At 35.1% G+C, this 25235-nt stretch overlaps 1 protein-coding gene across 3 annotated transcripts in view; it reads right to left on the bottom strand.

The window, feature by feature from the left end:
* Hpgds (hematopoietic prostaglandin D synthase) overlaps positions 1 to 23890 on the bottom strand; it is a 76723-nt gene extending 52833 nt beyond the window's left edge. For 2 of the 3 annotated variants that reach the window (XM_046458888.2, XM_058583850.1), the window contains exon 1: positions 23752 to 23876. The gene's annotated coding sequence lies outside the window, so the exon portion shown is untranslated. Of the gene's footprint in view, positions 1 to 23751 lie in introns of all 3 variants that reach the window. The other variant, XM_046458887.2, reaches the window with a different exon arrangement.
* Between the last annotated feature and the right edge of the window lie 1345 nt (positions 23891 to 25235).

Below are 25235 nucleotides of genomic sequence, written 5' to 3'. Positions count from 1 at the left end.
CCCTGACAACCCCATGAAGTTAGTATTATTATAACCTCTTTTTACACATGAGAGAATCAAAGCATAGAATAAGTAGCTTGCCCAAGGTCAGTAGCTAGGGAATGACTGACCTGGAATTCAGGCATTCACATCTACTTTAGACCCTCCATCTCCTTATAGAAAAAAACAAGAACACATGGCAATAAGAAAGATAATTTTATGTTGCTCTTCCATCATTGGCTGTGTATTAATGCTGAATTTTGTTATTTTGCTATTATTTAAAATTAGTATGGGATTACTTTATTTCAGGGATATAACATTATTTTAGGGACCTTTATTTTAAGGATCTAGGATTTATTTCAGGGATCTGTTCTAGCTGAGTGAGCATAGCAGGCTTCCTCCTTTTACACATCTGAATAGCCAGAATTTGGTATGGTCCTTATGCTTCTTGGGTCTAATGGAGCCCTTAGGTTATATTTCTAGTAAGAAAAGACCTATACAAAGATATTTAATTTCTGTAAAGAAATGGTTAGTAAAATATATCTATTAAATAATTATTTTGGCTGATAACTTTCTTTTAATCCATTAAAAAAAATCAGGCACTTATTCTTGCATATCAGGCACTTTGCTAGGCTCTAGAGAGAAAAACACAAATGAGATATGGTTTTTGCCCATATGTTAGAAGAAATAAGATTAAAACATTCATTTCAGTTTCCCAACAAAGATTATCTACCCTCAGAACACACAAAAGATATAAATCTTAGTGGGTGGAATTGTGAGAAAAAATATCATGTATTTGCGTTACCATATTTAACTAACATATTAAATACGATAATCACTTAGTGATTTCCAAAGTAAAGGCCATTATTAGACCCTTGGAAGTTTTCTTTAACTTTTGTAATTGAGTTGCTGGGTCGCTCAGGGTTTAACCTTATAGTTTCATTCTTCTTAACCTTCCATTTGGATTTCTATAATTGATTGAAAATCATTGACATTTTGTGTGTGTGTGTGTGTGTGCCAGGTAGCAAAATGCCTACTTGATTTTCTTGGTTGTGTTTGCTTTTGTTCATTTTGAACCTTCCAAAATACATAATGACTAACCATGTTAAACAGGTTTATCAACTAGACTTCTTTTACTGCCCCTTTTATCTTTTTAAAAAAATCAATTCTAGACTCATTTTCTTTTAATATCTTTATTTTCTCTTATCTCTCCAACTCTAACTTTTCCATCAGTTGTAGCTTTTATTCCAGAGAAAAGATAGAGACCTTTAACAACCTACTCAAGAGTTTCAGCACTGTTAGTGATCAAAGCAACACAACCTGACATTTCTTGATGACTTCTCTGAGGAAAAGAACATAAAATAATGTGGAAAAGTGTCCAGGATTGTAATATTGAACTTATTATTTACCTAGCCGTAATGTTGTGAGGACAAATGTGATAATCTTGTTCTGATCTTTTATTTCCTCATAACACATTAATACAAATAGTAAATTTGTGAACGAATAGGAAATACACCATAAAGAAACAACCCAAACTCAGGGATGATGGCACATGCTTGTCATCTCAGCTACTCAGGAACCTGAGGGAAGAGGATTGCAAGTCTAAGGCCAGCATGAGCAACTTAGTGAGACCCTTTTTTGAAATAAAAAAATAAAAAAGACTCTGATGTAGCTCAGTGGTAGATCACCCCTGGGTTCATTCCCTATTACCCAAAACAAACAAACAAAAGAAAAGAAAAAGAAACAAACAGAAAAATTCTACATTTTCTGCTAGGAGTTTCATGCCCTTATTCTGGACCGCAATACTCTGGCTACAATAATGATCTTCAAATGAACTTAATTTTAGTTAATTAGAATGTACTATGGTCCAGGCAAGCTGGAAAGCATTTTTTAAGCTTATGTTTGAACAGTTGATCAATTCTTTGGGGTTATAACTATGAAGTAAAGCTAATTTTTTTAAGCATAAATTGTTTTGGACCATGATTTATAAAGTATGGTTAAGGAAACCAATTCATTGGCATACCATAACTGATGATAATTCCAATTTAACTGCCAATTAGACTTTTCAGGTTTGATGGAAATTGCCATCAGGCTATATTTGAGGAAGCTGTCATGAACATTAAATGAGATCATTAGAAGCTGGTCTTCCTGCCTCCAATCGTACTGGAGACTCAGATTCATCCTGAGTTCACAATTAAATTAATCTGTCTAAATAGCAATATAACCATGTTACTCAGTATCTGAAAACCTTCACTAGCTCTTTATTGTCTACAAAAAAGCAATCCAGTTGATTACAGTAGTGGTCTTCAAACTTTTTTAAAAAAATCAGCTATGCCTAAATAGTTAAAAAAATGAAGCATGAAAATATGTATTTCCTCCATATAAAATTTTATATTACTATAATTATCTAATATCTTAAAAGTATAAATATCTCTTAGCACAGAGTTTATTGCTAATAATAATGTTTTAAATTCAAGTCTTAAATTGACCTTCTGGATTGTTTGATTTATTTTATGAGACTATCGATTCTCATGCATGATTATATTGTCATTTGCTTTTTACCACCTAACAGCAATCAAAGAAGGGCAGAAAAGAAGTTGGTATTGTAATTTCCTAGCTGTTTGTCTGCATTTGCAATTTAATACTTTCTGCATATGGTTTCTTTGCAGGGAACTGTTCATGGATTTTCCATTTATAATTGTTTAAAATAAAAATATATTGTATAATTCATCAATCACATAAACAGGCACATGAAGTACAGTATGCAAAGATTTTAAGGTCTGTTTAAAATACCAAATCTTGACCTGTTCCTGTAAATAATGTCTGTCTGATATTCAGAGAAATTCTTTCTAGTAGGATGACTGGGCTAGAGGTGTAGGGTAGTGGTAGAGCACTTGCTTAACAATCATGATTTATCTCTAGCATCACACACACACACATACACACACACACAAAATTACTGTTTAACCCTGGTGAAGGAATTAAGAAACTCTTCAGAGGCTAGGAGCAAAAAGAAAGCAGAAAGTAAACACTGGGTTTCAGTGGACCAGCCAGGTGGCAAAGAGACAAACCTAGAATCCTGACCAGAATAGAAGTTTAGAACAAAGGCACAAATGTGAAGTCAGAACACTTACAGGACATTTAATATCCTATTAGATGAAATTGAAAAGAAAAAGAACCATTCCCACATTCTAGAAAGATGGAAAGAATGAAAAATTTCTTTGAATAATTTTTATTTTAAAAAATTTGTTCTAACTAGTTATACATGACAGTAGAATGCGTTTTTACACAACATACATAAATGGAGTATACCTTCTCATTCTTGTGGTTGTACATGATATAGGAACACACCATTGTTTAGTCATATATGCACAAAAGGAAATAATGTTCAATTCATTCTACTGTCCTTCCTATCCCCACATCCCCTCCCCTCCCTTCACTCCCCTCTGCCTAGTCTAAAGTACCTCTATTCTCCCCCCCACCCCCAGCTTATTGTGAATTAGCATCTGCATATCACAGAAAACATTCAGCCTTTGGTTTTGGGGGGATTGGCTTATTTTGCTTAACCTGATAGTCTCCAGCTCCATCCGTTTACTGGTAAATTCCATAACTTCTTTCTTCCTTGAGGCTAAGTAATATTCCTTTCCATATACCACATTTTCTTGATCCATTCATCTGTTGAAGCGCACCTAAGTTGGTTCCATAGTTTAGCTATTGTGATTCGAGTTGCCATAAACATTGATGTGGCTGTGTCACTTTAGTATGCTGATTTTAAGTCTTTTGGGTATAAACCAAGGAGTGGGACAGCTGGGTCAAATGGTGGTTCCATTTCAAATTTTCTGAGGAATCTCCATACTTACTGCTTTTTATAATGGTTGTACCATTTTCCCTACATCCTCACCAACAATTATTGTTGCTTGTATTCTTGATAATTGCCATTCTGACTGGTGTGTGATAAAATCTTAGAGTAAATTTGATTTGCATTTCTCTAATTGCTAGTGATGTTGAACATTTTTTCATATACTTGTTGACTGATTTAATTCCTCTTATGTGAATTCAGTTCCTTAGCCCATTTATTGATTGGGTTATTTGGTTTTTTGGCATTAAGTTTTTTGAGTTCTTTATATATCCTAGAGATTTCATGCTCTATCTGAGGTGCCTGTGGTAAAGATTTTCTCACACATCAAAGGCTCTCTGTTCACATTATTGATTGTTTCCTTTGCTGAGAAGAAGTTTTTAGTTTGATTCCATTCAATTTATTGATTCTTGATTATACTTCTTGTGCTTTAGGAGTCTTATTGAGGAAGTCAGGTCCTAAGCTGACATGGTGAAGATTTGGGCCTACTTTTTCTTTTATTAGGTGCAGGGTCTCTGTTCTAGTGCCTAAGTCTTTGATCCACTTTGAGTTGATTTTTGTGCAGGGTGAGAAATAGGGGTTTAATTTCATTTTGTTACATATGGGTTTCCAGTTTTCCCAGCATTATTTGTTGAAGTGGCTATCTTCTCCAATGAATGTTTTTGGCACTTTTGTCTAGTATGAGATAACTGTATTTATGTGGGTTTGTCTCTGTGTCTTCTATTCTATAATAATTCCTGATCACAAGCTTGCACTCACCAGTATTTGTTGCCTGAATTCACATTATTTTTACGTCTCACAACAACAACAACAACAACATGATATATACACACGCGCTCACATATCAAAAAATTTAATTTAAATTAAGTTCATGTTGGAAGCTGGAAGAAAGTATTATAACATGAATTTAATTTAAATTAAATTAAACTCACTTACTGAAGAAGTCTCACAAAGTTACAAGGAAAATTAGTTTACAATATAAAGTTACTAAATGCACATGAAAACCAGACATCAGAGTGAAAGTCAACAGAATCAACAAACTGTATTCACAACTTAAAAACTAAAATAGAACTGATAACAAAAGAAAAATATTAAATGTTTTGGGTTTAGTATTCGTAAAGATGTAAAGTAATTCCTTTAAAGTATGATCACAAATAACTATCAAATTTGGTTGAGAAAATATGTAAAAATTACCAAAATTAATTTCAAAAAATGAAAATATAATAATTGGCATTAGCAAATTGATATTTTAGTTTAATAGCAGGTTGGAAATGGCTGAACTGAGAATCAATAAATTCTAAGGTAGATGAACTAAATAAATTATAACAAATGTAAGCTGTAGTTAAATTGATACAGAAAATATGAAAAAGATCAGGAACATGGGGGACAAAGAAAGACTTACTAATATTTTTCTTGTATTTCTCCAAGATTCCTTTGGAAATAAGCACTGTTATAAGCTTGCTAGTGTATCCAGGGAGATAGTTAGAAGACTGGTTTCAAACATATGGCAAAGTAAATGCATAAAAATATTTGGAAATGAATTTTTCCAATCATAAACATTCTTACTAATGCTTGGGAAAGCACAAAAGAAACTTTTATAGCTCTCTGGTGATGATTTGATTTAAGATGAGAAAATGCTGGTAATCATTTTTCTCCTCAGTATTTTATTTATAATCATTGTTCTCTTATAAAGGAAAACATTTTTATGAGGCTTTAGCTTAAACTGAAGAAATGCTTATTTTCACATATCATGCCATTCAAACCAAATTATAGTCTGACTTTTTAAATGTTTTCAGTGTCAGTGAAATCTTTATAATTCTCTTCAGAACTCTTGACAGATTATAGTCTAATGCACAGATGTTTAAACATTTCAAAGAATAATGCTTTTCTAAGTCTCATACTCTTTCCGAAATTAAAAGTTTAAGCTAAGAAAAGCTTTTCCACACAATTCTGAAAATGACCAAGTTTCTAAGTCTTCATGTGCTCACTATCATGTTTCAGGATATGCAGAGATGTTTTCTTTGGAATCCTCTCAGGAGTCCCAGTTTCAGAATCGTAAATATAGATGACGTACTTCAAAAGTGACCAGTGGAGAGTAGGGATTTCTTTTTTTAATATTTGTTTTTTAGTTGTAGTTGGATACAATAACCTTTATTTTATTTATTTACAAATAAACAATACATTTACAAATAAATTTTAAAAAGTCTGTGAGACACACAGAGACTTTTCCATGTGAATACAGAATGTCTTAAAGGAATAAATACAAATAAATAAAATAAAGGATCAAACCCAGGGCTTCACACATGTGAATGAGATGAACCCTCTACCACTGAGCCACAACCCTAGCCTGGGGTAGGGATTTCTTGAATCAAGATAATACAAGAAGGAGGGAAGGAACTGGATTAGAACAGTGACTTACAGTCTCTAGTTTGTGACTGTAAGGGGTTTTAAAGCTAAGTAAAGATTGTATATACACATTAGAATCCCATATACCTTCATTCAGATGAATGATTTGCAAATATATTACACACACACACACACACACACAAACAATTCTCATATTCTATAAGTGCTCTTAAGGGGGGATAGGAAGGGCAGCAGAATAGAATAGACATTATGATTGCTGTATGTATATAGGTGACTCTATGACCAGTGTGATTCTGCAATCTGTACAATCAGAAAAATGAGAAATTATACCCCAATTGATTCAAATGTATGAATTGCCAAGATCATTGTAATGTCATGTGTAGCTACAAAAAAAAAGTAATAAAATGTAAAACTGTTGCTGAACCCATGGTAGCTCTTCCCCATCAATTATTTTTTGAGTGGAAATTTACTATGGTTTAAAGGTATATGTCTTTCCAAACTTCATGGTGAAACAATCCTCATTGTGGTAGTATAAAAAGGCAAGGCCTTTTGGGAAATGGTTGAATCATAAGGGATCCACCCTCCTAAATGGGATTTATCAAAGAGGCCTCAGCGAGTTGCCTCACCTGTTCTTCTCTTCTGCCATGGAGGACATGGTGAGAAGGTACTATCTAGAAGGCAGAGGATAAGCCCTCGCCAGATAGTAAATCTGCTGATGCCTTGATCTTGCATGTTCCAGCTTCCAGAACTGTGAGATATCAATTTCTGTTATTTATAAATTACCCAGCCAAGGATGTTTTGTTGCAATACCAGGGACAAACTAAGATATGTGTTATACTCATTACCCAAGCACAATCAGAAAAGGAATTAGTCTCCTAAGAATAGAGATGTCCTAGGTGGTTAAGAAATCCTATTTTAATTGAAGCAAACAGTCTCCACTAGCAGTTCCCAATTTATACACAGGAGTTAATCCTTCCTTTCTACATATCATTGTGTCTTAGTAGTACCTACAAATGTAAATTTTTAGTTATAGGTTGTTAGGTTTGTTAACTAGAGCCACCTGCTCTACTCATGGACAGTCTTCCCTAATGGCAGTTATCTGCATTATTGAAATTATAAGTAACCTTGCTTCAGGCTCAAATTATTATATCCATGTCTCAGGCTCCACCACCTTGGTACATCCAGATGCTTTGGTTTGCACTAACGCCCTTGTTGGTATTTGCTTGAACTGTGTTTAGAGACTGTTGAACCCTTTGCTTACCAGGTTTTCCTGCAACACTAAAATCTGGGTCAACTGTTCTAGTTTGAATAGATCTCCTTGGGTCTATCCTGCTATGGTGGATGGATTTACTGCTGTCCCTAGATTTACTGTCTCAGCAGTCAAATGCTTACAATATCTTAAAGATACAGGAATGGGCACAAAATGAAAATGTTCTCTGAAGGATAATATAGTCCTTTCATTTAGAAAAGAGAATGGCCCTTTCTTTTTTATTTTTAAATTTAATATTTATTTATTTATTATACATGACAGCAGAATGCATTTCAGTTCATAGTACACAAATGGAGCACAATTTTTCATTTCTCTGGTTGTACACAAAGTAGGATCACACCATTCATGTCTTCATACAGGTACCTAACGATGTCCATCTCATTCTACCATCCTTCCTACTCCTATGCCCCCTCCTTTTCCCTCCTTCTCCTTTGCCCTATGCAAAGTCCCTCCATTCCTCCCTTGCTCTCCCTCCCCCCATTTATGGATCAGCATCCACTTATCAGAGAAAACATTCAGACTTTGGTTTTGGGGATTGGCTTACTTCACTTAGCATGATATTCTCCAACTCCATCCATTTATCTGCAAATGCCATAATTTTAAGATGGCCCTTTCTTTTTGGAGAGTTCTAAACTGCTTTTTTCTTTCATTTACTCTCTGTGTTAATTGAAGTAAACATTCATCTTGAATATTTTGAACTATAATAAGATACTCTTTTCACATAGATTGTTTTAAGTTTTCAGATATCTGTTTCAGTAGTCTGCAAACCGAAACACACACAGACTTTTCCATGTGAGTACAGACTGTCTTAAAGGAATCAATTTCCTTATTCTCAACTTTTATATGTTCTCTTCTTTGAAACTGATCTGCCTGAGAATATGACTATGTTCAAGGAGTCAAGCCAGTTTTCCTTTCCCACCTTTCGGTCACTGTATAAAAGTTAGGTGAACAGCTCAGCCATTTTGTATTTAATATGTACATTGTGCCAGGGTGTGAAAATATCTGGGAGCGCCAAACATAGGAAAAGCCCAAAAGTATTGCTGTCAGCAAAGCCTCATTAAATGGAATCATAAATCCACAGTAGGATTTTATATATTTCCCTCTCCTATATGTTTCTGTGCTTGGTGTTAGAAATAGGTGTTTTGGCTCATGCTGGAATGTTCTGAATTTAGACATATTGTAGAGTAGGAGTAGCAGTAGTAAAACTATTTTTGTCTAATGATCCTTTTTTCCTCCCTAATTATAGGCAAAACATAAGTATGTCTTCTCAGGGGAAGTACAATGAAAGCAAAGCAAAGAGGGCATCAGAAATGAACAGTAAAGGTGACAACGCCATTTTTCATCCAGCCAGTAATTCATGTTTTGAACTCCTATTCTCTAGTGATCTCATATCTCACCCTATTTCAGCCACTAACTTCCAGGATCATATACTAGAATGTGTCATTTATAATAACTGTGATATCTCCACAGTCTTCTCAATGTAAACATTCTCTGTTTTCACACTGGATAGCATACATAACTATTCTTCTATGATTGAAAACCAAGTCCTGCACTTGGGTATAGGTACCATCCTTTTTCTGCTCAAGAACTGAGAATGGCTATTCCACTCCTTTCTATAGCATCAGTTTTTCAGCCTTTACTGTTTTGTTTTGTTTTGTTTTGTTTTGTTTCCTATCAGTGTCTGTCTGTTAGTCAGCTTTCTATCACAATAACAAACAAACAAATAAATAAACAAACCTGAGATGACTAACTTATAAAGAGAAAAGCCTTATTTTGGTTCACAGTTTTTTTGGAGATTCTAGTCTATGATGAATTGATCCCATTGCTTTGGGCCTGTGGTGATGCAGCTCATTATAGCAGGTGTGTGTAGGGATTCTGACTATGGAAATGTGCAGGGAAGGGTTCCCCTGGTGAGAGGTAACAGGCACCCTGTTTCCCACCCTTAGAATGCCCTGTAATCTCTCTTAGGATCTAATAATATAGCTAATATATGTGTAATGTCTAGCTGGTATGGCAATGCCCTGAGAAGCCTCTGTTTTAGAGCCACTCTGCCACCTTCCCTGCCTCTGCACCTTGTCTCTGTGTCCCCTTTATTATTATCATTTCTTTACAACTGGCAACCATCATTGGGGCGTGAGAAGACTTTTCTCCCCACACAGCCACTTACTCTACAGAGAGTTGGGGACAACAAAAGCTGCCTTGATAGAGACCCTTTGGGACAGGTAATGGGAAAGGAATAGTTTACTTATGTCTGGAGTAGGCTTTTGATGCATCTTTCATCAGATGAGTATAATCAGTAACTATTGTCATCAGGCAGAGCTTTCTTTATTACTTTGCAAGCTGGACATACCTTATGCAACACTGACCTTGCTGCCGTGCTGACAGAAATAGATTCATCTTGTCCTTGGTAACCAGAAAGCGGTTCATTACATTCAAAAGATTGGAAGGAGGTAGGTAAGACACTTACTTCATGAGGAACCATTCGCTCCCATTTCTGTGCTACATGCTTGGTATCTTTGCCATGATTCGGTGATTAAAGCTCCTATTTTTCAACCTACCTGCTCTTCTCCTTCTGTGCCTGGCTATGGGGCCCCTTTAAATCTTCTGCTGCTCCCCTGCAGCACAGCCCTGGCAATTTCCCTCTGCCGGGAGCTGTCCTGGAGCCTAGCCTCCTACATGTTTGGCTCCTCTAAGTAATTCACTGCCATTGTGTCCCCGGCCAGCTGTGGCACTGCCCCTCCCCCAGCTAGACCCCAGTTAATTGAGTGTTTGGGACATGCTGTGGAGGAGGGGGATATCATAACTTACCAGTCTGTCCTATTAAGATAAATTCGGCTAACCAACCAAAATATGAAGGGTAACTACCCTTTGCTGTATTTAATGAGTTAAAACCTTTAAATGAAAGGGAAAATACAAAATTTGACTCTACTCTCATTGGAACATGTTCATCAGTTACTGTAAGTAGACTTAATTAACTCTTTGTTTAAATAAACAGACAATTACAGGGTTACCGTACACAAATACTCACGTCATGATAATAAATACTATTATGGTATGGCTTTATTATACATGGCCCCAAGAGGCCACCCTGGTTTGGGGCAAAGAAAACAAAATTAAACAAGTGTCCAAAACCTCCCTGCAGCTACCATGCTCTGCCCCTTCCAATCCACAACAAATCATTACTCATATTCAACCATATGTGGAAACTACAAGATTTGCAAGATTTAAAACAAAAAGAAAAAAGTACTCTCCAGAAAAACATGTAAACTACAACACCATTCTTTAAGAATTATCTTATAAAAGAAAAAATGGTTACAACAGTTTCCTTACCTTTTAACTTCTGCTGGATCTCTAACTTTCCTAGCCTTATATTCAAAATATAAATTACAAGACCTACAAGATTTGTCTAGGCTTATGAAAAACCAATTAAGACAAAAGAAAAAAAGTGTCCCTTTTAAATCCAAACTACTTCATTGACTGTCTTATCTGTGTTCAGCTGGCTTTCTTGACCAGTTCCTCCCTAATGTTACAACACAGAAAGACAAAAGTAGAAACATTCTAAATGTACAAGCTTTCTTTAAAAAAAAAAAAAAGTTTTTTCTTAAGAATTTCACAGGCTTCCAACTGGCTCTTATCTGAGCTAAAAGTACACTCTGACCTGATGAAAAAGTTAATATTAAGACAATCTAAGTTGTTAAGTATTCTCTGTAAGTTGATGTATTTTTCTGATCAGTCTTGTTTTATCTAACTATAAAGGTTTTTATATTCTGTCTTTATCCAAAGGCCAATTTCTCCAGAGTTAACTCTCAAATACAATAAAAAAATTTCTTTTAATACTTCCTAAAAAGATATAAACATGGTTATGTTGGAAATAAATTTGATAACCATCAAGGATAAATATCTGGCCATATGAAACCTTTTATTTCATTGTCCATCATGGCTGTTAGATTCTACATCTGGCATTTCCAATTGTACAGGCCTATCTTATACCTACATATTATATACTTGATATTAAGTTGACATTTAAACAAATGAGTGCTCATCAACTAAAATTTAAATTAAAAAATGGATCCAAATAACTTAATTCAAATCAAGTAATCAGATAAAAATATAGATGTCGTTAAGATTATGGCTTATGGGTTTTTCCAGGTGACCAAACATTAAAGTCTTAATTTCCAAAAATTATCTAAAATATAATAGGATATCCATTATTTCTAAAATTTTCTTCAATGAAAAGGATGATTAATGCTATTAATCATGTTCTTCTTATGTTTTTATGTTATAATTGAAATAAATTAATTAAATTTAACATAAATAAAATTAAACTTCATAAGTATAGTTTATTAAATAAAAAAATTTAAAAATTACAGCTAATGCCAAACTGATCTCTCATTTTTCCCACTATTAAAAAAACAGGATGCTACCTCCTTCTTTTATTTGACCCCTTCCTTAAAACAGTCTTTACAAAAAATTAAAAAGGATTATCAACAATAATGGACCAACTTTCAATACCTAATGTGCCATTGTAATTAATAATTTTTGTTAAAACACCTTATGCTTTTACAACAGTAGTAACTATTATAACCAAAAATTATATATATGTATGTGTATATATATATGCATATATATGTATGAATGCATGTTAAATAATTATATTGTCCTCATTTTTTGGGCTATGATATTTTGCCTTTTACTGACTTTTACTGATGGTCATACTAAAATTTTATCCTTAACAAGAATGGACATTTATGTCTTATGCCTTACTTATTTAAAAAATTTCATATCTCTAATACTTATAGTTCTTCCTCTACTATCGAGTTGTATTAACAGATATTTTAGCACCAGTTAATTTTCACATGCCTCATGATGGACAATTCTCTTTGTTATATCAGGTTCCTTAATTATATCCTTCTTCCTTAATTTCTACCATTCCTCTTATAGATGGTTTAAAGGTGTATACAGATAAAAGTAAATTTAAAAAAAAGTAATATCTGTTCTTATTAATGATAAATGGACTATTATACCCTACCTCAAATCTGTCCACAGCAAGCTGAGTTAACTAAGACTATTTTCTACTACTTTAAACATTATTGCAGTTTCTCAATATATAACTAAGCTTGTTCCTCATATTTTTAGAACTATGTTATGCCCTTGTTTGGATTCCAATTTTTAACCTTTTTTTTTAAGCCCTTCAAACACTTACAGCGTTGTACATCTCCTATCTTCCTTACTCATATATGCAGCCACACCAAGCAAGATTCCTGGACCTTTGATGAAAGGTAACGCTCATACAGATGAAGCTGTGAAATCCCTTTGTCCTTTATTTTCAGATGCTGTAAAATTCCATTTTTTTTAATCAAAATGCTCGATCACTAATATAAATGTTTTCCATCTCTTCTCGACAGACTCATGCTATAGTCAACAGCTGTTCTCACTGTGTATCCTCTCCAGGCTCCTTTGTGAAAATCTATAAATCCATGAGGCCTACATTCTAATGTACTTTGGCAAATGGATGTTACCCATTTCCCTCCTTTTCATCCTTACTCCTTTCTTCATGTTTCCATTGATACTCATTCTGGGTTCATTTGGGCTAGTGCCCATAGGTCTAATAAGATATCTGCTTACATTTCTCATTTATTGCTTTGTTTTGCCACCATGGGCAGGCCTATTTGTTTAAAAACAGATAATGCCCCTGCATATACATCTCATGCTTTTACACAATTTTATACTCAATGAAATATAATTTTGAATCATGGTATTCCTCATAATTCTACTGGACAAGCTTTGGTTAAATGAGCATTGTACTCTTTAAAACTTCCTTTTAAAACAAAAACAAAAAAGGGGACCTAGCCTCTCTCATATTAATAATGCCTTAAATGTTGTTTTATTTACAATTAATGCACTCAACATACAATACAAAGTTTTTAGTCACAATCAGTCATCTGCTTTGGATAGATATTTATTCCTAAACAGCCATTACAAAAAATTTATGTAAAATATAGGGTTCCACCAGACCCAGGATGACAAGATCCTGTGCCTCTGATCACCTGGGGAAAAGGATAGACTGCTGTGCTTACACCAACAGGTCCAGTTTGGATTCCAGCTTGGTGTGTGAGATCTATCAATTATAAAAGGACATCAGGGACTTTACAACCTGATCCCCAAGTTTCATTTGATCCTGGATGAAGAGAGTCCCACCAAACAAGAGGACAATGATCACTGTCCTTGAAAGAGAAGAAACATTAAAAGAGGATCCCAAGCTACTAGTCTTCCAGAGACTTGGGGGGATACAAAATCATTAATAGCCTAGGCTCAACAGCTGTTGGCTCAAATAGGGTTAAAATGTACTCCAGAAAACTTAGTTACTGCTATGATTGCTAAACTCACACAAAACTCTGTAAATGCTTTGGTTTTAACAATAATGTTGTTCTGTTGTTCCCCAGCTGTGGAAATTCAGTACAGTCAGAATTCTTGACTTCTAAAACCCATTTAAATATCTGGGTTCACTTGGTTAAAATTGTTATACACCTACACAAATGTCTCATGGTACCCATTGTTGTCTTAACAGGCTAACTGTGTTCTTACCATCCCCACAGGATTTAATAGGCCACCATCCTGCACAATGCATCCATAAAAGGTCTATTATCCTTGTTAAAAACTGTAATGATTCAGTGAGCCTTCTCTCTAAGACAAAATTTGATGCTTTGATACTTTCCTTAGTGGGTATCCTTGGACTACTTGTCGGGGTTTACAAAACCTGTGCTATGGTAAAAAAAATATTAATCATACCTCCATGGCAATTAATATGCTTAATGAAGAACAAAAACAACATCATCAAGCCATACTTGACAATCAGGCCCCAATTAATTATTTCCTATTATTACATCATAAAGGATGTCAGGAGCTTAATAATATGTTTTGCTTTAATTTAAATGATAACAGTAATTCTGTTTCTAAGGAGATAAAATACCTTAAAGACATCATTAAACAGGTCCAACAAGATGATGGAGGTTTAGACTTATTGGATTGGCTAACTTTGTGGCTACCCAACTTTACCTGGGTCAAGCAATTATTCACAGGCAGATGTTTATTAATATTGAGATTATTATGTTGTGCTTGCTATTGCCAATGTTTACCCTATTTTTTGTCCCTGCCAACATTTAAGAGAAAATAAATATTATTCATCAAAAAGGCCATAAAAGGGCTGGGATTGTGGCACAGAAGTAGAGCGCTGGCCCTAGCATGCATAAGGCACTGGGTTCTGTCCTCAGAATCACATGAAGTAAAATAAAGATATTGTGTCCACCTATAACTAAAAAATATTTTTTTTTTAAAAAGGTCATGGGGGCTGGGAATGTGGCTCAAGTGGTAGCGCGCTCGCCTGGTATGCATGCAGCCTGGGTTTGATCCTCAGCACCACATATAAATAAAGATGTTGTGTCCGCCGAATACTAAAGAAAAATAAATATTAAAAAATTCTCTCTCTCTCTCTCTTAAAAAAAAAGGTCATAAAAAACAAAAAAGGTGAGATGTAGGGATTCTGACTGTGGAAATATACAGGGAAGTGTTCCCCTGGTGAGCAAATTCCCGGGGGCTAACGGGCACCCTGTAATCTCTCTTAGGATCTAATAATATAGCTAATGTATGTGCAATGTCTAGCTGGTATGGCAATGCCCTGAGAAGCCTCAGTGTTAGAGCCACTCTGCCACCTTCCCTGCCTCTGCACCTTGTCTCTGTGTCCCCTTTATTATTATTATTTATTTACAGGTGTGTGTGAAGAATCAAAACCACTCATTCCGTCAGCCAGGAAGCAAAAGGGAAGAGAAAGGGGCCAGGGTCTCACAATGCCCTTCAAGAGCAAGCCCCAAGGACCACTAAGGCCCACGTCCAAATGATTCCACCACTTCTCAACTGAACAACCCTGTGGACAAAGCCTTTAACACATGGGTCTTTGGGGGACACTTATCCAAACCATAGGAGTACCCAAACATGCTTCTCTGCTTCCTATTTTAAAAATAATCTCTTTTAACCTCACTTCCTCTGAAAACTACTGTACCTTTTTTCCCCCTCTCATTTCTAACAAATTTCCTCAAAAGAATTAGCTGTGCTATGTTCACTGATTCCTTTTCTTCCATCCTCTTTAATTCATTAAATGTTACAAAATTACATTTTCACCCATCATCCCATGAAAAGTTTATTATAAAGTTCATTAATCATTTTCCCAGTTACTAAACCCAGTGGTCAATTCTGCCTTCATCTTACTGGATCTGTCAGCAGGGTTTAACATAATTGATTTATCTTTCCGTATTTCTGTTTTCCACTTGGCTACATGCTTGGTTTTCTCTCTCTCTTTCAATTTCCTTTTTATTTAATTTTATTTACTTATTTATTTTAAGTTCTCTTCACTCCAACCTGAAAATACTGACTTATATGGCTCAGTCCTTGAACCTCTTTTTTTTCCCCATAGTCATTTATTCTACAATCTCATCCAACTTCCTGGGCGTAAATTGGATATAGCATATTGGGCATATGTGCAAAAGTCCATAAGCCAATGACTCTTAAATGTTCATGTCCACTCTAGTCTACCCTCCTGAACTTGAAGCTCATTATAAATTTTCTTATATGAATCTTGATTTCAAAAGCCCAGGGTTATTCTTTCTTTCCCTAATTTTAATCAAATGCATGTAGAAATCTTGTGACCCACCATCAAAACAAAACAAAACAACAAACTCTAATTAGTCCATTTGTCCCTGCCCCTTTTTTTTTTTTTTTTTTTTTTTTTTTTTGCGGTGGGTGGGGTGGTGCAGAGCAGGATACCAGGGATTAAATTCAGGGACACTGGACCACTGAGCCACATTCCGAGCCCTATTGTGTATTTTATTAAGAGACAGGGTTTCCTGAGTTGCTTAGAGCCTTGCTTTTGCTGAGTCTGGCTTTGAACTTGCAATCCTCCTGTCTTAGTCTCCTAAGATACTGGGATTTACAGGCATGCACCAGGGCACCTGGCTGTCCCCTGCCTTTACTGAGATACCATCCTTTCTCACTTGAACTATTCAATAGCCCTCTTAGAGGTCTCCTTTCTTTCACTCCTGACGCCATACAATCTATTTTTATTAGAAGAACCAGAAAATCCTTTCAAAGTAAATGTTCAGATCATGTTATCCCTCTGTTCAAAAGCCTCGACTGCCCAAGTTGTGGGTGTAGCTCAGTAGTAGAGCACTTGTCTACCATTCACCAAGCCCTGGGTTCAATCCCCAGAACCAGAAAAACAAAAACCAGTGCCCTCTCCTTCATTTCCTGAGTAAAAACCAAAGTCTTTACAGTTGCCTGTAGAACCCCCTTTGACCTGACCTCTCATTACCTCCCTGACTTTTTTCTCCGTGCTTTATCATGCTCCAAATATATTGGTACTCTTGAACATGCAAGGCAAGGTCTCATCAGAGCCTCTGCATGGTTGTTCCCTTTATCTGGAGTACTCCTCCCCATCTTGGCCATCTTCTCCCATGCTTTAAGGATCACTCCAGTCTTAGTACTACAAAGCTCTCAGTCTTCTTCCCTCATCTTTGCATTCCTGACATTACTTTTCTTCTATTTTTTCTCTTTCCATGGTGCATATCACCTTCTAAAACATTACTGAATCTAGCTATTAGGCTTTTTTTTTTTCTGTTTCCTCTCACTAGACTGTAAGCTCCTTAAGAGTAGGTCTTGGTTTATTTTGTTTACTAATATATTTCAAGAAGATAGAATAGTACCTCTCCATAGAAGGTGCATGGAAAGTCTTTTTCAAATGATGAATGAAAAATATTTTAGAAGATAAGCTAACAATTTAGAAAATCACCAATGTGAATTATTTCTAATTTCATAAAGGAACTATGTAAGTTCAAACAAGACATATCTTAATGAAAAACTTCTACCTTCAAATCATTGTTTCAATTTTTAATTCAATAATATTCAATTTATAAACAGTTTTAAGGGGCTGGGGCTGGGGCTTAGCGGTAGAGCACTTGCCTAGCATGTGCGGGGCCCTGAGTTCCATCCTCAGCACCACATAAAAATACATAAATAAAAAATAGAAACTATTTTAAGTCATTCTCTGAAATGTTTTTCTGAATAAACACTAGAAGATGCAGGCCATTTTTTGATTCAGAGCCACAAGGAACTAATACTTAATGCATGACCAGCTTAAAACAGGACATTCTCTCTTTTGGAAGAAAATGGAAAACTACAATGGAAATTTTCATACTATGTGGTTATATATATGTTTTTAAAAAGACAATCTCAAGGGGCTGGGGATGTGGCTCAAGAATTTTCATTCTGCTTTTGGAAGAAATTGAAAACTACAAAGGAAATTTTCATACTATGTGGTTATATATATGTTTTTAAAAAGACAATCTCTAGGGGCTGGGGATGTGGCTCAAGCGGTAGCGCGCTCGCCTGGCATGCGTGCAGCCGGGGTTTGATCCTCAGCACCACATACAAACAAAGATGTTGTGTGGGCCGAAAACTAAAAAATAAATATTAAAATTCTCTCTCTCTCTCTCCCTCTCTCTCTCTCTTAAAAAAAAAAAGACAATCTCAAGAATTTATTTATTGCCTTGGCTTTTTAAATGACAATCTTATTTAGTATTTCTTCATTAACTGTAAATTCTGTCAAGAGTCAATTTTTTTTTTACAAAAGAGAAAAGCCCTTTAGAAATTGTAAAGTTAAGAGTTTAACATCTGTTCCTTTCAGACTCCTTAGAAATTGTAGACTTAAAGGTTCATCTTCTCTTCCCTCCAAGTAGCTAAATGTAATAATTTAAAAACCAGTTGGCAAACACTTTAGGAACAACAGAATAATAAGCAGCATGTCTTTGTGGAAGAAAAAAAAAAAAGTCCTGTGAGACCCATCTAAAGTTGTTGCAGACCAGAATGACAGAACGGTAAAGTAGGAAAATTTATCTTGACTGGAATATGATCACTGCTGGAATGGAAATTGAGACCCAGCACAGTACAATCTGGCATGCTGGACAGCACCTTCTTTCAGTCAGTTCCTAGTAAGAGTAAAGCAAGTCTCCTGCACGTATCACTTTCTTAGATAATGGGAAGAACTTTGTAGGAGACAGATCACAGCTACAATTTGGTGGAATACAAAAGAAGCAATGAGACAGTTCTATAAAAGTATGTTGTGGAGGGGCTGGGGCTACAACTCAGTGGTAAAGTGCTTGCCTTGCATGTATGAGGCACTGGGTTCAATCCTCAGCACCACATAAAAATAAATAAAGATATTGTGTGTCAATCTACAACTTAAAAAATATATTTTTAAAAAAGTATGTTGTGGGGGCTGGGGTTGTAACTCAGTGGTAGAGTGCTTGCCTAGCACGTAGGAGGCCCTGCATTGGCTCCTCAGCACCACATAAAGATAAATAAATAAAATAAAGGTATTGTATCCATCTACAACTACAAAAATTAAAAATAAATAAATAAAAGTATGCTATGGCTCTCCTAAGTATGCTCTCCTTTCTAATCATCCTGTGTGCTGCTTCCCCTTCTGCTTCTTCCCTCTCAATTCTGTGGATCGAGACCTCTGAAACCATTAATATTCTTCCCATCCTAGGCCAAATGATCTGTCCTTCCTTTGGCTCACTGACCACAGGAATGAAGAAATCCAGACTAGGGAGCTGATACCAGCAGATCTAAGAAACAGCTCTCTTTTAAGGCTACCATTTGTATATGAATTATGACTGCTGGTATGCATACCTGGAAATCAGCCTTTGTGTCCTCTGTTTAAAAGCTCTCGGCTACACCTGATAGAATTTCAACAACCTCTGAGACATAAGTCTATTGCCTTCTCATTTGCTAGCAAATCAATAAAACTTCTTTTTCCTTTTTCTCAAAACAACAACAACAAAATCCAACCAAACAAACAAAAAACTACTGTGGAACAAGCCAGCATACACTAACCACCAAATGGTGAAAGCTAAGAGTGAGCCATTTCTGACCTGTTTGCAGAGATAAGCAGTGAACTCAGTACAGCAATAATTTATATTAACACCCCAAAGGGAATATGTATGAATTGCCCCTAAAGTTGCCTAACTGATGCTATTATGGAAATATATTCCCAGGGGTAATGGGTCATCAAAGTAAAATTTGGAGGCCAAATATTTTGCAATGTTAACTTTAGTTCATTTTTTAAATTTTTTATTTGATGATTATATTAAAGGAATGTAGAGCATAAAATTAAAATCATAAGTAATTTCAAATAGAAGTAAGATATTTGTCACTGAACAATGGGTTTGGGGCCTAGTCAGAAAAAACAGAACTCAGTTTAACTCAATTTACAAGTGAAATCTATGTTCATAAAGTGACCCAGTACAGATGAAGAAGAAAATACACATAATTAAGATGTGTGGCTTAGCTGAGAATAAGATAGTAATCACAGAGAACATAGATAAATGATACACTAGAAATACACATAGTATTGCTTAAAGATAGATATGATACCAGTATCTTATGAACATAGATGCAGCAGAGAAAAAGATATTACTCTTAACTCTTATATGAACATTAAAGTGTCTTGTACATAATTTACGAGAAATATGAAAAACAGAACTTACAGGCATGAATTAAAATGATTAATGGCTTGAAAATAGGTGATATGAAGACAGGCTAAATGAATGTGATCATTATCCGGTAGAACAGAAGTCAGTGGGATGACTTCATCCTTCTAATTTATAAAGGAATATTATGCAGATGGCGGCCAGCTGTTCTTCATCTCCACTGAGAACTAACCAAAGGAAATGGGTCTAAATGTTGGCTTGTGGGAGTTAGGTTAAATATGCAAAAGTGTTTCCTGACAGCAAGAGTTGTAAAATACTGAGCAATTCCTGAGAGGCACTGTAGAATCTCCTTCCCTGGTTATCTCTTAAGAACATAAAGAGCTTTACCATCTGCCAGCAATGAGTACACTGCAGGTTTGCAAAGTAGCAAAGAAGAATAGACTATAACTCAAAAATCCCGGGATATTTGCACCCAAGTAGACTTCCATGTGCTTGTTTTTGTTTTTGTAACTTTTTTTGATAAATGATGGTTAGTGCTTGAGAATTTTACTTATACCACTACATTTTTCTACAGAAGGGGGAAACATTATGCTCTACTTCATTTAAGAATAAATGTGGCTCATTTTTATTAGCCCCTAAGAGCAGTTCAGCTTTATAGGACTTTTAGACATAATTAAATATGGGTTTATTCATCATTCAAGAGGATATGCTGGCAATTTGTGTCTCAATATTTTATCATCCTATAGCTGGATCACTGTTTCCAGGAAAGCTGGATCAGTACATTTTCATACGGCAAAAATCTTACAACTGCCAATAAAAATGAGGGTTGAGACTGACTCCCAGCAACGAGAAACATGTGTTTTATCTTCAGTTTGCCTGTATTTAAGTTTTTATCATTCTCTTGAAAGAAGAGAAGATAAAACCTAACCATGTCCCTGAGCATAAGAATTTATCTCTGTAGATCCATTCTTCTTGACTGAAGAGATCAAGCAAGGAAGCATGTATATGCAGGAAAAATTAATAAGCATTTAGTGTGCAATTCTAAATTTTAAGGAGACAGTTACATTATTTTATAGTTTTAGTGCTTAGTTTTATGGTTTTTACAAATAAGTTTATGAAATAATATGGGATATTTCTGCTTATGCAAAAGTATTATGCTTAACTTTGGATTGTAAGAACTTTCCATACCTATAATAGTAATGACTTTGGGGACTTAAGTTGCTATATATATATATATCTCAAGTAGATCAAGTAATCTCCCCCAGGGTTCTGTAATGGTTAATAACTAGAGAAGTCAGACAAGATCTTAGAAAATCTGTGGTCAGAAGTTCTCCTCAAACTCTGTGTTTTGGGAACACATTCTTTATCCAGATATATATTAATAATACTTCCTCTGAAGCCAATGTTAAACATGATATTTTTGCATAAGCAAAAAAGTCCCCTATTACATCACAAATTATATAAAAACTCATTTGTAAAAACAGTAAAACTATACCCAATATAATTGTCTCCTTAAAAATTTAGAATCAGATATTAAATGTTTATTAGTTTTTCCCACATGCCTGCCACACACCAACAGCAGGGGTCTGAATTTAGCAGTATCTCAAATCTCTGATGTCATTCTTCTTAAGAATGTTTATATAATGAACAATCTTGGAAGACAGCAATGAGTCTCTTCTGGGGCAAAGATTAGGCATATGTTCTTTTCAACATGAAAACTTAGGTTTCACTAAGCTTAGGGTTTCTTTCCTATAACACAATCCATTCCATGTGCAGGAACCATCTTGCCCTCTTTGAGTTGCCCTAGAAGAATTGATTCTCAAGGAACTGGCACTTCAAATGCCATTCACTGGCTATTGACACTAGCGTGAGTAATAAACTGTTTTTCGTCTCTGACCCAGGTGTCAGAGATGCATCCTTGAAACTGCATCCTGCATTCTTGAAACTGGGGCAGGGAGGGGAGCCTAATTTGTTTACTGGCAAGAGAGTAAATCTCATAATCTTTGCAGTTTGTGAGAGTTCATTCCTCTACTAGTTTCATTCATAATCTCAGACTGATACCTTGTACTATATAGACTCATTTATAAAGTTAACTACTACCCACTATGTAAAATTAGAGGGAAGGAAGAAAGAAAAAATGTAATGGGTTACATATACCTCTACCGTACATGATAAGGCAAGATGAAATATGGGTAACTAGTAAAATCTTCACTTATGCAACTGATTAAAGGCCAAATTTTGTATGTAGACTTCTTTTTCCAATATCCATTTTACAGTCCCTTTGCCTTTGGCTGCATTTCAGTTGGTGTGATTTCTTTACCTAATGTGATGATTCAAATACATAATGGTATTTATGTATTAGAATATATGTCTCAAAAGGGATGACACTCATAAATATAAAGGTAGTTGATAAAGTGCATCACAGAAGAATGCACATAGTACAGTATCATTTACAATAAAACTAAGTAATATTTTTAGGAATGGTAGTGCACATCTATAATCCCAACAACTCACGAGGTTGAGGGTAGGCGGGTCCCAAGTTTGAGCCCAGCCTCAGCAACTTAATCAGACCCTATCTAAAATAAAAAATAAAAAGGGCTAGGAATATAGCTTAGTGGTAGAGTGTCCCTGGGTTTAATCCCCAGCAGTGCAAAAAAAAAAAGAAGGAAAAAAAGAAAAAGAAAAAAGAGGCACTATATTTAGGGATCATATATCTCTCTCTATATGTACACATATATCAAAACTATATTTATAAAGATATACATAGAAATACTATAAGGACACAAAAACAAATGAAATAATTATAAACAGAAATAAGAACAATATTATCTCTGGGAATAAAGGAAAATGTTCACACAGTCTTCAAGAGTTAGATGAAGATCAGTAGAAGGTAAGTAGAGAATTAAGGGGGTTGGAGGGAAGGAAGGGAAGAGGAAGAACTGGGGAATAAAATCAGCCACATTATGCTATATGCATGTATAAATTATCATAATGAATCCCACTTTATGCAAAATTTTAATGTACTGGTGAAAAAAAAAAATATATATATATATATATATATACATATAAATAAACAGAAAAAAAGATCAAAGAGTAGAGGGAGGGGAATAGGGAAAGGGAGGAGTGAAGTACTGGGGAATGAATTGAAGCTAATTTTATGTGCATATTTGAATATTTCACTATGGATCCCGCTAATATTTATAATGTACTAATAAAACATTTTAATAAAAGAAAGATTGTGTTCTATTTGTCAGGGTGGGTGGTGTGCATAGATATTGGTTTTATTAATATTTTTATGGTGAAATAACATATATTTAGAATTAACCAACTGGACCGTGTTTAGATGATTCCAATATTGTTGGCAACATCAAAGCATCATAATCAGGAATGAGTTGACCAAATGCCTTCCCCTCCTTATCAGACCTGCTCAGAGTGTTGACCTTGGCCACATCAATGTCACAGAACTGCTTGCTTCACTTTTAGTGCCATGTTGGTCAAAAGGACTGTTTTTTAATATTTTATAATAAATGTATATATTAGACATAGAAGTGATCTTTCCACTGTAGCCATAGAAAATCATTGTAAAATAAAAGTTCTTTTCAATGTTCTTACCATTTTTTTCCATCTCTTAAATTTTTGGCTATATTAATTTAAAATAAAACAAAACAAAAACTTCTAGTTACAGATCTGAAGCTTATTTGAAATCTCCTTAAAAGAATTATTTTTAATGTTTTACTTACTTGTTCCTTTGTAGATATCCTCTTCCTCTCTGTATACTAAACAGCTTTCCTGCAGTAACGGTTAAGATATAAACACAGTAAGTAGTAGGGAATGAGACTTGGGTCCCATTTTAGACACGAGTTTCATTTTCGTTTGTCTTTTCCCTTTTTGATACAGAGCCACCTGCTGGCAGGAGAGCATTAGTTAACCTTGAAAATATTTAACAATGCAATAGGGTTGAAATTTACAGGGAAGTAATAATGATGTACCTCAAAAATGGTTTCCACTTTTTACTCAGAGTGAGACTGTTAATGACACCAAAAATGTTCATGTTAAAATGAACGAAGCAGTCAAGGGAAGGATTTTTTTTTAATTGGACTTTCTCACAGATCAATTTGAAATGTTGATCCAAAACCCTCATTAAGAACTAAGAGGATTTGTCGCTGATATACAGGAATGCCTTTGATTTATGTGTGTTGATTTTATATCCTGCCACTTTGCTGAATTCATTTATTAGCTCTAATAGTTTCTTTGTAGACCCTTTTGGGTCTGCTAGGTATAGAATCATGTCATCTGCAAATAGTGATAATTTAAGTTCTTCTTTTCCTATTTTGATGCCTTTAATTTCTTTCGTCTGTCTAATTGCTCTGGCCAGTGTTTCGAGAACTATGTTGAACAGAAGTGGTGAGAGAGGGCATCCCTGTCTTGTTCCAGATTTTAGAGGGAATGCCTTCAGTTTTTCTCCATTCAGAATGATGCTAGCCTGAGGCTTAGCATAGATTGCTTTTACAATATTGAGGTATGTTCCTGTTATCCCTAGTTTTTCTAGAGTTTTGAACATAAAGGGATGCTGTACTTTGTCAAATGCTTTTTCCGCATCTATCGAGATGATCATATGATTCTTATTTTTAAGTCTATTGATGTGGTGAATAACATTTATTGATTTCCGTATATTGAACCAGCCTTGCATCCCAGGGATGAATCCTACTTGATCATGGTGCACAATTTTTTTGATAAGTTTTTGTATCCGAGTGGCCAGAATTTTATTGAGGATTTTTGCATCTAGGTTCATTAGAGATATTGGTCTGTAGTTTTCTTTCTTTGAAGTGTCTTTGTCTGGTTTAGGTATCAGGGTGATGTTGGCCTCGTAGAATGAATTTGGAAGTTCTCCCTCTTTTTCTATTTCCCGAAGTAGCTTGAAAAGTATTGGTATTAGTTCCTCTTTAAAGGTTTTGTAAAACTCTGCTGTATACCCATCCGGTCCTGGGCTTTTCTTAGTTGGTAGTCTTTTGATGGTTTCTTCTATTTCCTCAATTGATATTGGTCTGTTTAGGTTGTCTATATCCTCCTGACTCAATCTGGGCAGATCATATGACTTAAGAAATTTATCTATGCCTTCACTATCTTCTAATTTATTGGAGTATAAGGATTCAAAATAATTTTTGATTATCTTCTGTATTTCTGAAGTGTCTGTTGTGATATTGCCTCTTTCATCCCGTATGTT

This window comes from Marmota monax, unplaced genomic scaffold (genome assembly GCF_021218885.2).
Source record: "Marmota monax isolate L192 unplaced genomic scaffold, Marmota_monax_Labrador192_F-V1.1 WCK01_AAM20220418_F8-fsc00002, whole genome shotgun sequence".
Classification (NCBI taxonomy): Eukaryota; Metazoa; Chordata; class Mammalia; order Rodentia; family Sciuridae; genus Marmota; species Marmota monax.
Note: the sequence above shows the minus strand (reverse complement) of the source record. Positions and strands in the feature narration are given on the sequence as shown.